This window comes from Bubalus bubalis, chromosome 1 (assembly GCF_019923935.1).
Source record: "Bubalus bubalis isolate 160015118507 breed Murrah chromosome 1, NDDB_SH_1, whole genome shotgun sequence".
Taxonomy (NCBI): domain Eukaryota; kingdom Metazoa; phylum Chordata; class Mammalia; order Artiodactyla; family Bovidae; genus Bubalus; species Bubalus bubalis.
The window spans coordinates 114754201-114768694 of NC_059157.1; positions in this window are offsets into that span (position 1 = coordinate 114754201).

Genomic DNA, 14494 nt, shown 5'->3' on the forward strand with positions numbered 1-14494 from the left:
AATGCACATTTCAAGTGCTAGCCCAGACTTAATGAATCAGTGATCTGTGTTTTAACAAGACTCCAGGAAACGCTGATGCATGCTCGGGTGTGACAGCCACTGTGCCCAAGGTAAACAGATGATTTTAAGTCATCTGTGGACACAGTACTGGAGAACATTGGCTTACTTAGAGGGGAGAGGTAACTGCATTCTCAAATTTATTTCAGTCATTCTGATTGTGAAATCTCATCTATTGCTAGCATATCTCTTTCTTGCATTGTTTCCCATTACAAGGAAGAGAATTGCTCAAAGAGCCTTTGACAATCATAGATACCCACCCAGAATCCAATCACACTTTAATTGTATTTATTTTATGGGGACTTTCTATTCATGGAAAACGAAACTAGTTTTTTTTTATTTCAGGTGATGTAAAGTTTATTTTAGAACTAAATTTATTTAGGTCTTGAAAAAAAATAAGTCAGTTTCAAGAAGACAGATTATGGAAGACAAAAGTAGAGATGATATATGGTTTGTCAAGAACCCACACAACGCTAGGACACATCACTGCATGCATGTAGAGGAAAATGGTCTTTAAAAGTAGGGTAGTGGGGGAAGCAAACAGGTAAATGAACTGAAAAAGAAATAGGAAATATCAATAACATGGCAAATGTCACATGAAAGTAGTAAAAGAGAAGACTGCACCAAGCCTGCATTGGAGCTGGACTCTGAGTTCCTTTCTGATAACTGAGTTATTTTCAGATAAGCACCTGTTCCAGGGAAGTTGCCCCCCAGCTGACTGTCAGTCTAGGGAGAATGTAATGACATTTAACCTGACATTCAAGGCTCAAACTTGACCTTCAACTTTCCCAGTGATCTTTCACCAGACATTCATTTTGGTTGCTGTTTTTCTTCGTCACCTATAAAATGTCTCTTTCAAGAAGGAATCTTTGATCTGGCTTTCTCGGGAACAGTTTTCTTTATGACAAATTTTAAATAAAACTTGGGAAGGCATTCATAAGCAATCTCCTGAGAGGCTGCATAGCTTCAGGAATCAATGAGATACTCTGTGGGCCTAGTTCACTGAAAAGATGAAGAGAATGACGGCACTTGCCAAGGACAATGTGTGTGAGAAATAGGTTTCACACAGAGTCTTTGGGGGAAGGGAAATTTGGCAATATGCATTGCAGACCTTTAACAACAGACCTATCATTCCACCCAGCAATGTTCCATTCCATTCTAAGAATTTCTCCTAAGAAACAGTGAGACTTGTGCTCAATAATAATATTGGGACTTCCCTGGTTAAGGATCCACCTTCCAACGAGGGAGACATGGGTTCAATCCTCGGTACAGGAAGATTCCATGTGCCAAAGAGCAACCAATCCCATGCACCACAACTACTGAAGCCTGAATGTTCTAGAGCCCACAAGTAGCAACTACCGAGCCCATGTGCTGCAACTACTGAAGCCTGCTCACCTACAGCCTGTGCTTACAAATTTTCAACTATGTAAATGTCCAAAACCTAGAGCCTGGTCAAGACAAATTTGGGGAGTTTGTGAGAAGAATACTACATAGTCACTAGGACAAAGGAAATTTTCAACAATACTATATTTACTAGGCATAAATAAACTACAAAACAATATATACAGTGAGGTACTATGCTTGGGTTCAATGAGCCAGTGTCGACTTCAGTTTTTATCCTCATTCAGCAAATACTTTAGAGCATCTACAAATGTCAGGTGTTATTTCTGACTCTAGAGAACAGAGCAATGAACTGAAATTTACATTTCTGCGGTAACTGTGAAAGTGCTACACAGGACACACTTGGGGGGTGGTGGGAGCACGTAAAGAGGAAACCTTACCCTGAAACACTTTCTGCAAAGTGCACCCAGTAAGCACAACACCCAGCAGAGGCCAGTGCATGCAGGCATGCAGTAAACAGCCACCAATTGGCAGACTTCCTCTGGGGGCAAATCTCTCCACCCTGGGCAGCAGTCACCATACAGGGCAGGACCAGAAACCACCCTCCCCTGTTGCCGGAAGCCACCACGGGAGATTCCACCCATGACAAAGATCATGCGGAAGAGACCTGACAGGCAAAGTTGGATCAGGCCTCAAGGGACCCCCTGAATCTGCTCGAGCATCCACCCCAAAACCAAAATCTGTCTTACTATTTTGTGCCTTTCACCAACTCTTCTGACATTAACAGGGGGCTATCCCTGACCACCTTTCTCTGGAAAAAATAAACTTAGGGCTTTAGTTAATGGGCATGATAGGACTGTTTCAATTCAAGCCCCTCTGTTGGCATTCTAGCTTGCCTGACAGGTTTATCCATACCCTTGCAATTAACACACATGATGGTTCACAACTCCCCAACCTTGAAAGACACGGGAAGCCAAAACATTCTAAAAGTCCTAATGAGCATAGAGTCCTTTAAGGGATGAAAAATTATTAGAATAGATAGTACTGGTAAAGGGCTTCATTATTGGGCCAATGCTTGCTGCCAGATGCCCATATGCCTTATCCATTGTGCACCTGGGAGTGCATTAGTTAACATAGTTGGAATGTAAGAAAAACAAGTAGCAGCCTTGGAATTAACCACATCAGACCTTTGAGCTAATTGGTTCTTTGTTGTGACCCACTGCACCTTTGCTCCGTGAGAATGTAACTCTGTTTAGTACTTTCTGAGGCTGGGAGAAATAAAGAAGAAACACCTTAAGGGAAAACAGGTTTTCTGGTTGAGCAGCCTTTATCAAAAAAGGGTTATAAAATGTCCACAGGCCTCCAAGGCCAGAAGATACTGTACACAACATTGTTTATGGGAAAGATGTGCAGAAAAAATCCTGGTTTTGATAAAGACAAAACAGATGTAATGTTTGGGCTGACTCTGTATGACTTTGCATCTTTCATTTCCCTCTATGTACAAGTCAAAGTATAAAAGTTCCTTTTGAAAATAGTCATGGGCCTCGCTCACCGAAGCTTGGTCTCTCTGTGTCATTCTTTTTTCCTTTTCTCTCTCTGTTCTTCTTTCAGGATGACTCCTTGGAACACAGGAGCTTTATTGGCTTTCTGTGTTAATCAAGGAAGATCAAGCCTCTCTCTCTGCTTTGCTATCCTTTCGCCTAGGCCGTCATCCTGAGGGTACCCCTGGATCCTGCTGGGGCTGGACCCCGGCACCTTCTGATGTCCTGCTGTGATGCAGGGTCTGCCTCTTCAGGGAGACTCCTCTTTCCTTTATGGTAACTATCTCCCAGTAGCCCTGATCCTTCTCCCTAGAAGGCTCCTTTGTGTCTCCGAAAATTGCAGAGATGAGGAGCAGATGGTAGGAGGTGGGGCTGGGCAGCAATGTCCATAGAACTTCTCTCTGGAAGCTAGCTTGTCCTGGCTTCTGCTGAGTCAAGATGCTTTGTGATCATCTGCCCTGTAACTTGGGCTTCTCAGGTGGCACTAGTGGTAAAGAACCCGCCTGCCAGTGTAGGAGACATAAGAGACTTGGGTTCGATCCCTGGGTCAGGAAGATCCCCTGGAGGAGGAGGGCATGGCAACCACTCCAGTATTCTCACCTGGAGAATCCCATGGACAGAGGAGCCTGGCGGGCTACAGTCCATAGGGTCACAAAGAGTTGGACATGACTGAAGTGACTGAGCATACATGCCCTGTAACTCTTTGGCCATACCTTGAAAAATATTTCCTCATTTTTCAATAATGCCCCCTCTGAGGGTGGTATGAATGTGTGAGTCTGTGAATTGAAAACTAATTACCAGTTGAGCACAATCTCTGGGAATCTTTTCTCCTCTGAGAAAAACTTGAGTTTTAGTGGAAATATCCTCATGCTCTTGCAGGGCTGGGCCCTCAGGGTGTTGTCCCCTCGTGAACCCAGCGTGGAGTGGTGAGAAGAGTAGTTTTCCCCAATATGTCATCCCAGAGAATTAAAAGTGAGCCAGATATCACTTTATCATCACTAAGATGGTTATAATAAAGAAGACAGGTAATTGCAAGAGTTGGTGAGGATATGGGGGAACTGGAATCCTCATATACTGCTGGCAGGGATGTAAAATGGTATAGCCACTTTGGACAAAAATATGGTCCTGTTTCATGCTGAGTTCCCATTTCATGCAGCAATTTTACTTCCAGATACATTCCTAGGAGAAATGAAAAAAATGTCCACATAAAAATTTGTACATGACAGTTCGTTCATTATTCACAATAGCCAAAAGATAGAAACAACTGAACTCCATCATCTGATGAATGGTTTAATAGAATGTGGTATATTCATAAATGGAACATTATTCCTCCATAAAAAGGAATAAAGTACAATATGTTTAAAACTTGAAAATAATATGCTAAACGAAACAAACCAGTCACAAAAGACCTCATCTCATATGAAAGCGAAAGTGTTATCATTCAGTCATGTCTGACTCTTTGCAAACCCGTGGACTGTTGCCTGCCAAACTCTTCTGTCCATGGGATTTTCCAGGCAAGAATACTGGAGTGGGTAGCCATTCCTTTCTCCAGGGAATCTTCCCAACCCTGAGATTGAACCCAGGTCTCCTGGATTGCAGGCAGATTCTTTACCATCTGAGCCACCAGAGAAGCCCAGTATAATTCCATTTATATTAAATGTCCAAAATAGGCAAATAGGATTAGGGGATGATGGTTAAGAAGTATGGGTTTCTTTCTGGGATGATGTAAATGTTCTAAAATTGGTTGTGATGATGCATTGAATTTAAATCAGTGAATTATCTGGTATGTGAATTATATCTCAATAAAGCTGCTACCAAAACATAAAAAAGCAAGGGATGGACAAGGTAGAAATTCCTCCAGTAATTTTAAAGAGGACTGTCTTTTAAAGGAAATTTCTATTCACCGAAGACCTCCCTCTGCCTACAGATAATCTTTTATAATGACCACAACTCTGTATAGTTCAGAAGAGCTATAGAAATATAGTTATTAAGAACAACTTAAACTTTAAAAGCACTTACCATGTGCCACTATTCTACACAATTTACTTCACACTAATTTACTCAAAATCATGAAGAAGATTTACCATTATAATACATATATTATAGCTAGGACTCTGAAGCACAGTTAGGACTGTGACTTGAATCTGGGTCAGCCAAGTTTTTCAGTAATGGGCCAGATAGGAAGGTCTTGCTTCTCATTTTAAATTTTGGCTACATGGGTCATATAGAAACTAGTTTGACAACACTTGTAAATTACACAACACTATTAAATTGCTGTTAAGATGACTTAACTGTAGTATAAAATTTGCTGTTTTACCTTGTTATTGTAAGTTGAATTCATTAAGAAGCATTACCAAGTCTTTGAGTGATGTTGAGCATGTGTCTGTTAACCATCTGTATGTCTTCTTTGAAGAAATGTCTGTTTAGTTCTTTGGCCGAGTTTTTGATTGGGCCATTTATTTTTCTGGAATTGAGCTGCAGGAGCTGCTTGTATAGTTTTGAGATTAATTTTTTGTCAGTTGCTTCGTTTGCTATTATTTTCTCCCATTCTGAAGGCTGTCTTTTCACCTTATAGCTTATAGCTTCCTTTGTTGTGCAAAAGCTTTTAAGTTTAATTAGGTCCCATTTGTTGATTTCTGCTTTTATTTCCATTACTCTAGGAGGTGGGTCACAGAGGATCCTTCTGTGATTTATGTCAGAGAGTATTTTGCCTATGTTTTCCTCTAGGAGTTTTATAGTTTCTGGTCTTACATTTAGATCTTTAATCTATTTTGAGTTTATTTTTGTGTATGGTGTTGGAAAGTGTTTTAGTTTCATTCTTTGACAAGTGGTTGACCACTACTACTCAACATAGTACTTGAATTTGGAAGTTTTAGCCACAGCAATCAGAGAAGAAAACGAAATAAAAGGAATCCAGATTGGAAAAGAAGAAGTAAAACTCTCACTGTTTGCAGATGACTTGATCCTCTACATAGAAAACCCTAAAGATTCCACCAGAAAATTACTAGAGCTAATCAATGAATATAGTAAAGTTGCAGGATACAAAGTTAACACACAGAAATCCCTTGCATCCCTATACACTAACAATGAGAAAACAGGAAACAATTCCATTCATCATTGCAACAAAAATAATAAGATACTTAGGAATAAATCAACCTAAAGAAACAAAAGATCTATATATAGAAAACTATAAAACACTGATGAAAGAAATCAAAGATGACACATAGATGGAGAAATATACCATGTTCCTGGATTGGAAGAATCAATATAGTGAAAATGAGTATACTACCCAAAGCAATCTATAGAGTCAATGCAATACCTATCAAGCAAATAATTTCACAATTTGTATGGAAATACAAAAAACCTCGAATAGCCAAAGCAAACTTAAGAAAGAAGAATGGTACTGGAGGAATCAACCTGCTTGACTTCAGACTATACTACAAAGCTATAGTCATCAAGACATATGGTACTGGCACAAAGACAGAAATATAGATCAATGGAATAAAATAGAAAGCCCAGAGAGAAATCCATGCACCTATGGACACCTTATCTTTGACATAGGCTTTAAATGTGCAACATTTTCATAAGCTTTGCAAATTAATCCAACTATAGCTTTTTCTGCTCCACACATATTTCTACCACCTTCAGTTATAACATACCTGTTCAGTTTGGTTCAGTTCAGTCGTTCAGTTGTGTTTGACTCTTCGCAACCCCATGGACTGCAGCACACCAGGCTTCCCTGTCTGTCACCAACTCCTGGAGTTTACTCAAACTCGCATCCATTGAGTCAGTGATGCTATTCAACCATCTCATCCTCTGTCATCCCCTTCTCCTCCTGCCTTCAATCTTTCCCAGCATCAGGGTCTTTTCCAATGAGTCAGTTCTTTGGATCAGGTGGCCAAAGTATTGGAGCTTCAGCTTCAGCATCAGTCCTTCCAATGAATATTCAGGACTGATTTCCTTTAGGATTGGCTGGTTGGACCTCCTTGCTGTCCAAGGGACTCTCAAGAGTCTTCTCCAGCACCACAGTTCAAAAGCATCAATTCTTCGGTGCTCAGCTTTCTTTATGGTCCAACTCTCACACCCATAAATGACTACTGGAAAAACCATAGCTTTGACTAGATGGACCTTTGTTGGCAAAGTGACGTCTCTGCTTTTTAATATGCTGTCTAGGTTGGTCATAACTTTTCTTCCAAGGAGCAAGTGTCTTTTAATTTCATGACTGCAGTCACCATCTGCAGTGATTTTGGAGCCCAAGAAAATAAAGGCTGTCACTGTTTCCACTGTTTCCCCACCTATTTGCCATGAAGTGATGGGACCAGATGCCATGATCTTAGTTTTCTGAATGTTGAGTTTTAAGCCAACTTTCACTCTCCTCTTCCACTTTTATCAAGAGGCCCTTTAGTTCTTCTTCGATTTCTGCTGTAACGGTGGTGTCATCTGCATATCTGAGGTTATTGATATTTCTCCTGGCAATCTTGATTCCAGCCTGTGCTTCATCCAGCCTGGCATTTCACATGATGCACTCTGCATAGAAGTTAAATAAGCAGGGTGACAATATACAGTCTTGACGTAGTCCTTTCCCTGTTTGGAACCAGTCTGTTGTTCCATGCCCAATTTGAACTGTTGCTTTCTGACCTGCATACAGATTTCTCAAAAGGCAGGTAAGGTCATCTGGTATTCCTATCTCTTTAAGAATTTTCCACAGTTTGTTGTGATCCACACAGTCAAAAGTTTTGGCATAGTCAATAAACCAGAAGCAGATATTTTTCTGGAAATCTCTTGCTTTTCTGATGATCCAAGAGATGTTGGCAATTTGATCTCTGGTTCCTCTGCCTTTTCTAAAACCAGCTTGAACATCTGCAAGTTCACAGTTCATGTATTGCTGAAGCCTGGCTTGAAGAATTTTGAGCATTACTTTACTAACATGTGAGATGACTGCAATTGTGCGGGAGTTTAAGGATTCTTTGGCATTGCTTTTCTTTGGGATTGGAATGAAAACTGACCTTTGCCAGTCCTGTGGCCACTGCTGAGTTTTCCAAATTTGTTGGCATATTGAGTGCAGCACTTTCACAGCATCATCTTTCAGGATTTGAAATAGCTCAACTGGAGTTCCATCACCTCCACTAGCTTTGTTCATAGTGATGCTTCCTAAGGCCTACTTGACTTCACATTCCAGGATGTCTGGCTCTAGGTGAGTGATCATATCATCATGATTATCTGGGCCGTGAAGATCTTTTTTGTATAGTTCTTCTGTGTATTCTTGCCACCTCTTCTTAATATCTTCTGCTTCTGTTAGGTCCATACAATTTCTGTCCTTTATTGTGCCCATCTTTGCATGAAATGTTCCCTTGGTGTCTCTAATTTTCTTGAAGAGATCTCTAGTCTTTCCCATTCTGTTGTTTTCCTCTATTTCTTTGCACTGAACACTGAGGAAGGCTTTCTTATCTCTCCTAGCTATTTTTTGGAACTCTGCATTCAAATGAGTATATCCTTCCTTTTCTCCTTTGCTTTTTGCTTCTTTTCTTTTCACAGCTATTTGTAAGGCCTCCTCAGACAACCATTTTGCCTTTTTGTATTTCTTCTTCTTGGGGATGGTCTTGATCCCTGTCTCCTGTACAATGTCATGAACCTCCGTTCATAGTTCATCAGGCACTCTATCTATCAGATCTAGGCCCTTAAATTTATTTCTCGCTTTCACCGTATAATCATAAGGGATTTGATTTAAGCCATATCTGAATGGTCTAGTGGTTTTCCCTACTTTCCTCAATTTAAGTCTGAATTTGGCATTAAACAGTTCATGATCTGAGCCACAGTCAGCTCCTGGTCTTGTTTTTGCTGACTGTATAGAGCTTCTCCATCTTTGGCTGCAAAGAATATAATCAATCTTGATTTCAGTGTTGACCCTCTGGTGATGTCCATGTGTAGAGTCTTCTCTTGTGTTGTTGGAAGAGGGTGTTTGTTATGACCAGTGCATTCTCTTGGCAAAACTCTATTAGTATTTGCCCTGCTTCATTCCGTATTCCAAGGCCAAATTTGCCTGTTACTCCAGGTGTTTCTTGACTTCCTACTTTTGCATTCCAGTCCCCTATAGTGAAAAGGACATCTTTTTTGGGTGTTAGTTCTAAAAGGTCTTGTAGGTCTTCATAGAACCGTTCAACTTCAGCTTCTTCAGCATTAGTGGTTGGGGCATAGACTTGGATTAATTTGATATTAAATGGTTTGCCTTGGAAATGAACAAAGATCATTCTGTTGTTTTTGAGATTGCATCCAAGTACTGCACTTCAGACTCTTTAGTTGACTATGATGGCTACTCCATTGCTTCTAAAGGATTCTTGCCCACAGTCATAGAAGTAATGGTCATCTGAGTTAAATTCACCCATTCCAGTCCATTTTAGTTTGCTGATTCCTAGAATGTCAACATTCACTCTTGCCATCTCCTGTTTGACCATTTCCAATTTGCCTTACTTCATGGACCTAACATTCCAGGTTCCTATACAATATTGCTCTTTACAGCATCCATTATTGCTCCACCCATCAACATAAAATTGGTTTAAAGATTCACTGAGCATGGCCCTGCCCATCAGAACAAGACCCTGTTTCCCCCTCAGTCAGTCTCTCCCATCAGGAAGTTTCCATAAGCCTCTTATCCTTCTCCATCAGAGGGCAGACAAAATGAAAACCACAATCACAGAAAACTAACCAATCTGATCACATGGACCACAGCCTTGTCTAACTCAATGAAACTATGAACCATGCTGTGTAGGGCCACCCAAGATGGATGGGTCATGGTGGAGAGTTCTGACAAAACATGGTCCACTGGAGAAGGGAATGGCAAACCACTTCAGTATTCTTGTCTTGAGAACCCCATGAACAGTATGAAAAGGCAAAAAGATAGGACACTGAAAGATGAACTCCCCAGGTCAGTAAGTGCCCAATATGCTACTAGAGATCAATGGAGAAATAACTCCAGAAAAACTGAAGAGACAGAGCCAAAGCAAACCACCACCCAGTTGTGGATGTGACTGGTGATAGAAGTAAAGTCCAGTGCTGTAAAGAGCAATGACATACCTGAGGAGATTCTTATTTGGTTCATACTGTTTTTCACAATTACCTTGAAAATTTTTTTACAAAACAGCTTTATTGAGATTCAACTTATCTATCATATAATTCACCCATTTGAAGTGTATAATTTCATTTTGAAAATATTATTTCTTGCAGGTTTTGCCATAGAAGCTATTCATAGAGGCTAATTATTCAGTCATTTCAACCTTGTAACTGACTTCTTGAATAAACCACAACTAAGCAGTATTGGTAACATCCATCAACTCATCAAGATTCAAGAGAAAACACTCAAAATTATTTGCCTTGCTTATTAATTGACTATGACATTGTTCCCAATGTTCTCAACTCTCTGAACAACTGTTCTGGCTAAAACAGTCTTAAATAAGCTTCTTTCATCTGAGCACATTTCTCTGGCTGCTACAATCAAACACAACTTAATTAACTCATCCCTAAATGGTTTTCCTTGCCTGGCTAACACATGAGCCACTTGCAAACTTGCTTTGATTGCAGACTCATTTTCATTATTTAATTTCATGAAGAAATTTTTCCATAATGAGATAATTCATTTAAAATTTTCTATTTTTCCTGATGGTTGCTTTCCTGTGAGTTGGGAATACTAGGATACACCCTTAGTCTGGTAAATTAACACAATCTGTTATTTTAGCCCACCAATAGTGTCACTGTATAATAAGTAATGCCTTGTCATAGAATTTGATAACAAAATAATCCATAATCCATACTTCAGAATAATCCATACTGGGATTTTAAAGTATGGCATTTGGCATCAACTTTTCTCCCCCCCCCCCTATTTTTTGACATGATGAATATGCTTTGGTGATTTTAAAATGAAAATGTTGAAGCATTGGCATGTCCTTAGGGACCAGAGGGGACACAGAACTCATTTCCCATTGCTAATACAAAGTCTGCTATTAGGTGAAGCCAACAGGGGGGAGTAGGAAAAGCCTGACCTCATTTCCTCCCATGGACACATCAAACTTACTATTTGCAAAGCAACTATTGATTAGAATAATTTGAAACCCAGCAGAAATGATTTTCTATAATTAAAGATATAAAGAAGAAACCAAAATGAGATAGGTAGGAGGGGCAGGGATGCAGTATACTCAAGATTCACTTGCCTGGAGAGACAACCCACAAACAGGAGGATAAACACAATCTTCAAGATTCTTCCCAAGGAGCAAGGAGTCTAAGCCCTGTACCGGGTTCCCCAGCCTAGGGGTCTGGCACTGGGAAGATGAATTCCCAGAATGTCTGGCTTTGAAGACCAGCAGAGCTTAAGTTTAGGAGAGCTGGAGGGCTCAAAGAAACAGAAATTCCACTTTTAAAGGTCTCACACAAAATCTCACATGCTCCAAGTCCCAGTACAGAGGCAATACATTGAAAGGGACCTGGGTCAGACACACTTGTTGATCTTACAGTACCTCCCAGAGAGGCAGAAAGCAAAGGGGAAATGCTCTGGGGACACAGATGCAGGCAGAAGCCATTTGGGGGAACTCCTTCTACCAGGAGGACACTGGTGCTGGTGAGTGCCATATTGGTGTCCTTTCTCTAGCTTATTAGCATCACAGCTTTACCTGCCTACCAGTGGACAGACACAGCCCCAGGACCCAGCCCTGCCCATCAGCTGGCCAGAACCACCCTTGGAACTCCCTGGACCCTGTAGTCAGCAGCCCCAGGAATCAGTCTCACTCACAAATGGGCCAGCAGCCTCTGCATGAGGCAAGGCCTGGCAGCCAACCAGGCTAAGGGCCAGGCTTGCCTACCATGTGCCCATAGCAGTTGGCCTCTCTACAACAGAAGAGCCCACATATAAGGCACTGCTAGCGCATATAACTCTAATGATCAGAGGGAAATGTCTTGCTGGGCCCCATAGGATGTCTCCTACATAAGGTCACTTCTCCAAGACTGAGAAGTGACCAGTCTAATACACACAAATAAACAGAGAATTAGGCAAAATGAGGAGACAGAGGAATATGTTGCAAATGAGAAAAAAACAAAAACAAAAACAAAAACAAGACAAAACCTCAGTAAAAGAACTAAGAGGAGATATGCAATCTACCTGATAAAGAATTCAATCTAATGATCATAAAGATGTTCAGTGAACTCAGGAAAATAATGGATGAATACAGTGAGATTTCAACAGTTAGAAGACACAAAGTAGAAACAAACAGAGCTGAAGAATATAATAACCGAAATAAAAAACATACTAGAAGGAATCAACAGTAGATAAGATGCTACAGAGGAACAGATCAGTGGAAGACAGTAGTGGAAATCAAAAAAGAATTCTTAAAAAATGAGGAGTGTGGACTTCTCCGGTGGCTCTGTGGTAAAGAATCTGCCTGTCAAAGCAGGAAACATGGGTTTGACCCCTGATCTGGGAAGATCCCACATACCAAGGGGCAACTAAGCCCAAGTGCCACAACTACTGAACTGACCCTCTAGAGCCCAGGAGCCTAAACCACTGAAAGCCCCTAGAGCCTGTGCTCTGCAACGAGAGAAGCCACATCAATGAGAAGCTTGTGCACCGCAACTAGAGAGCAGCCCCCACTTGCTGCAACTAGAGAAAAGTCCGTGCATAGCACAGCCAAAAAGAAAAACAAACATTTTTTAAAAATGAGGGATGTTTAAGAAATCTCTGGGACAACATAAAGCATACTAAAATTTGTATTGTAGAGGTCCCAGAAGGAGAAAAGAGACAGAAGGGGACAGAGAACTTATCTGAAGAAATAATAACTGAAAACTTCCCTAACCTGGGAAAGGAAAAACAAAATTCAGATCTAACAAGCACAGAGAGTCCTCAAAAAGATGAATCCAAATTGGCCTACACCAACACATACTATAATTAAAATGGCAAAAATTAAAGACGTAGATAGAATAACAAAAGCAGCAAAAGGAAAGCAACTACTTATGCATAAGGGAACTCTCCTACAACAATAAGCTTGACTTTTCAGCAGAAACTTTGCAGGCCAGAAGGAAGTGGCACAGTATATTTAAAGTGATGAAAGGAAAACACCTATAACCAAGAATATTCTAGCTGGCAGGGTTATTATTCAAATTTGAAGGACTGACAAAGAGTTTTACAGATAAGCAAACCCTAAAAGAGTTCATTGCCATTAAGCTGGCTTTGCAGGAAAAGTTAAAGGGACTTCTCTAAGTAGAAAAGACCACAACCAGAAATTTAAAAATTACAAAGGGAAGAAATCTCATTGGTAAAGACAAACATAGAGTAAAGGTAGTAAACCAACCACTCATAAAGCTAGTAGGAAGATTAAAAGACAAAAGTAGTAAGATCATTTATATACCAATACATAGTAAAGGGATATACAAAATAAAAAATGTTAAGTATGACACCAAACTGTTCAATGTTGTGGGGAAGGAGTGAAAATGCAGGGTTGTTAGAATGTATTTGAACCTAAGAGATCATCAACTTAAAAAAATATGTTGTTATATATAACCTTATGGCAACTGCTAATCAAAAATATATAATAGATACACACACACACAAGAGAAAGGAATCCAAACATAACACTAAAGATAGTCATCAAGTCACAAGGGAAAAGAGCAAAAAAAGAAAGGAACAAAAAACTACAAAAATAAAAAAAAACAAATGAACAAAATGGCAATAAGTACATACCCATCAATGATTACTTTAAATGTAAATAGACTAAATGCGCCAAACGACATAGAGTAGTTGAAAGGATGGGAAAGAAGAACCATTTATTTGTTGTCTGCAAGAGATTTACTTCGATCTAAAGACAAACAGAGTGAGGGGACAAAAAAAGGTATTCTATGCAAATGGAAACCAAAATTAAGCTGGTAGCTATATTTCTGTCAGTCAAAATAGGCTTTTAAACAAAGACTGGATGCTTGGGGCTGGTGCACTGGGACGACCCAGAGGGATGGAATGGGGAGGGAGGAGGGAGGAGGGTTCAGGATGGGGAACACATGTATACCTGTGGCGGATTCATTTTGATATTTGGCAAATCTAATACAGTTATGTTAAGTTTAAAAATAAAATAAAATTAAAAAAAAAATAAAAAAAAATAAATAAATAAAAAATTAAAATTTGATTGGGTAAAAAAAAAAAAAAATAAATAAATAAACAAAGACTGTAACAAGTGACAAAGGACAATACATAAGACAAAGGGACCGATCCAACAAGAAGGTATAATAATTATAAATATATATGACCCAACAAAAGAGCACCTAAAAGACATACAACAAATATTAGTAAACCCAAAGGGAAAAACTGGCAGTAGCACAGTAATAATAGTGAACTTTTAACATCCCACTTACATCAACGGGCAGATCATCCAGACAGAAAATCATTAAGGAAACTGGCCTTAAATGGCACATTAGACCAGATGGATTTTATATATTGTTGTTGTTTAGTTATTTCCATCCAAAAGAAACAGAATAGGAAAGAGTTGAGGGGGGCTGGATCAAGACGGTGAAATAGAAAGATTTGGAGC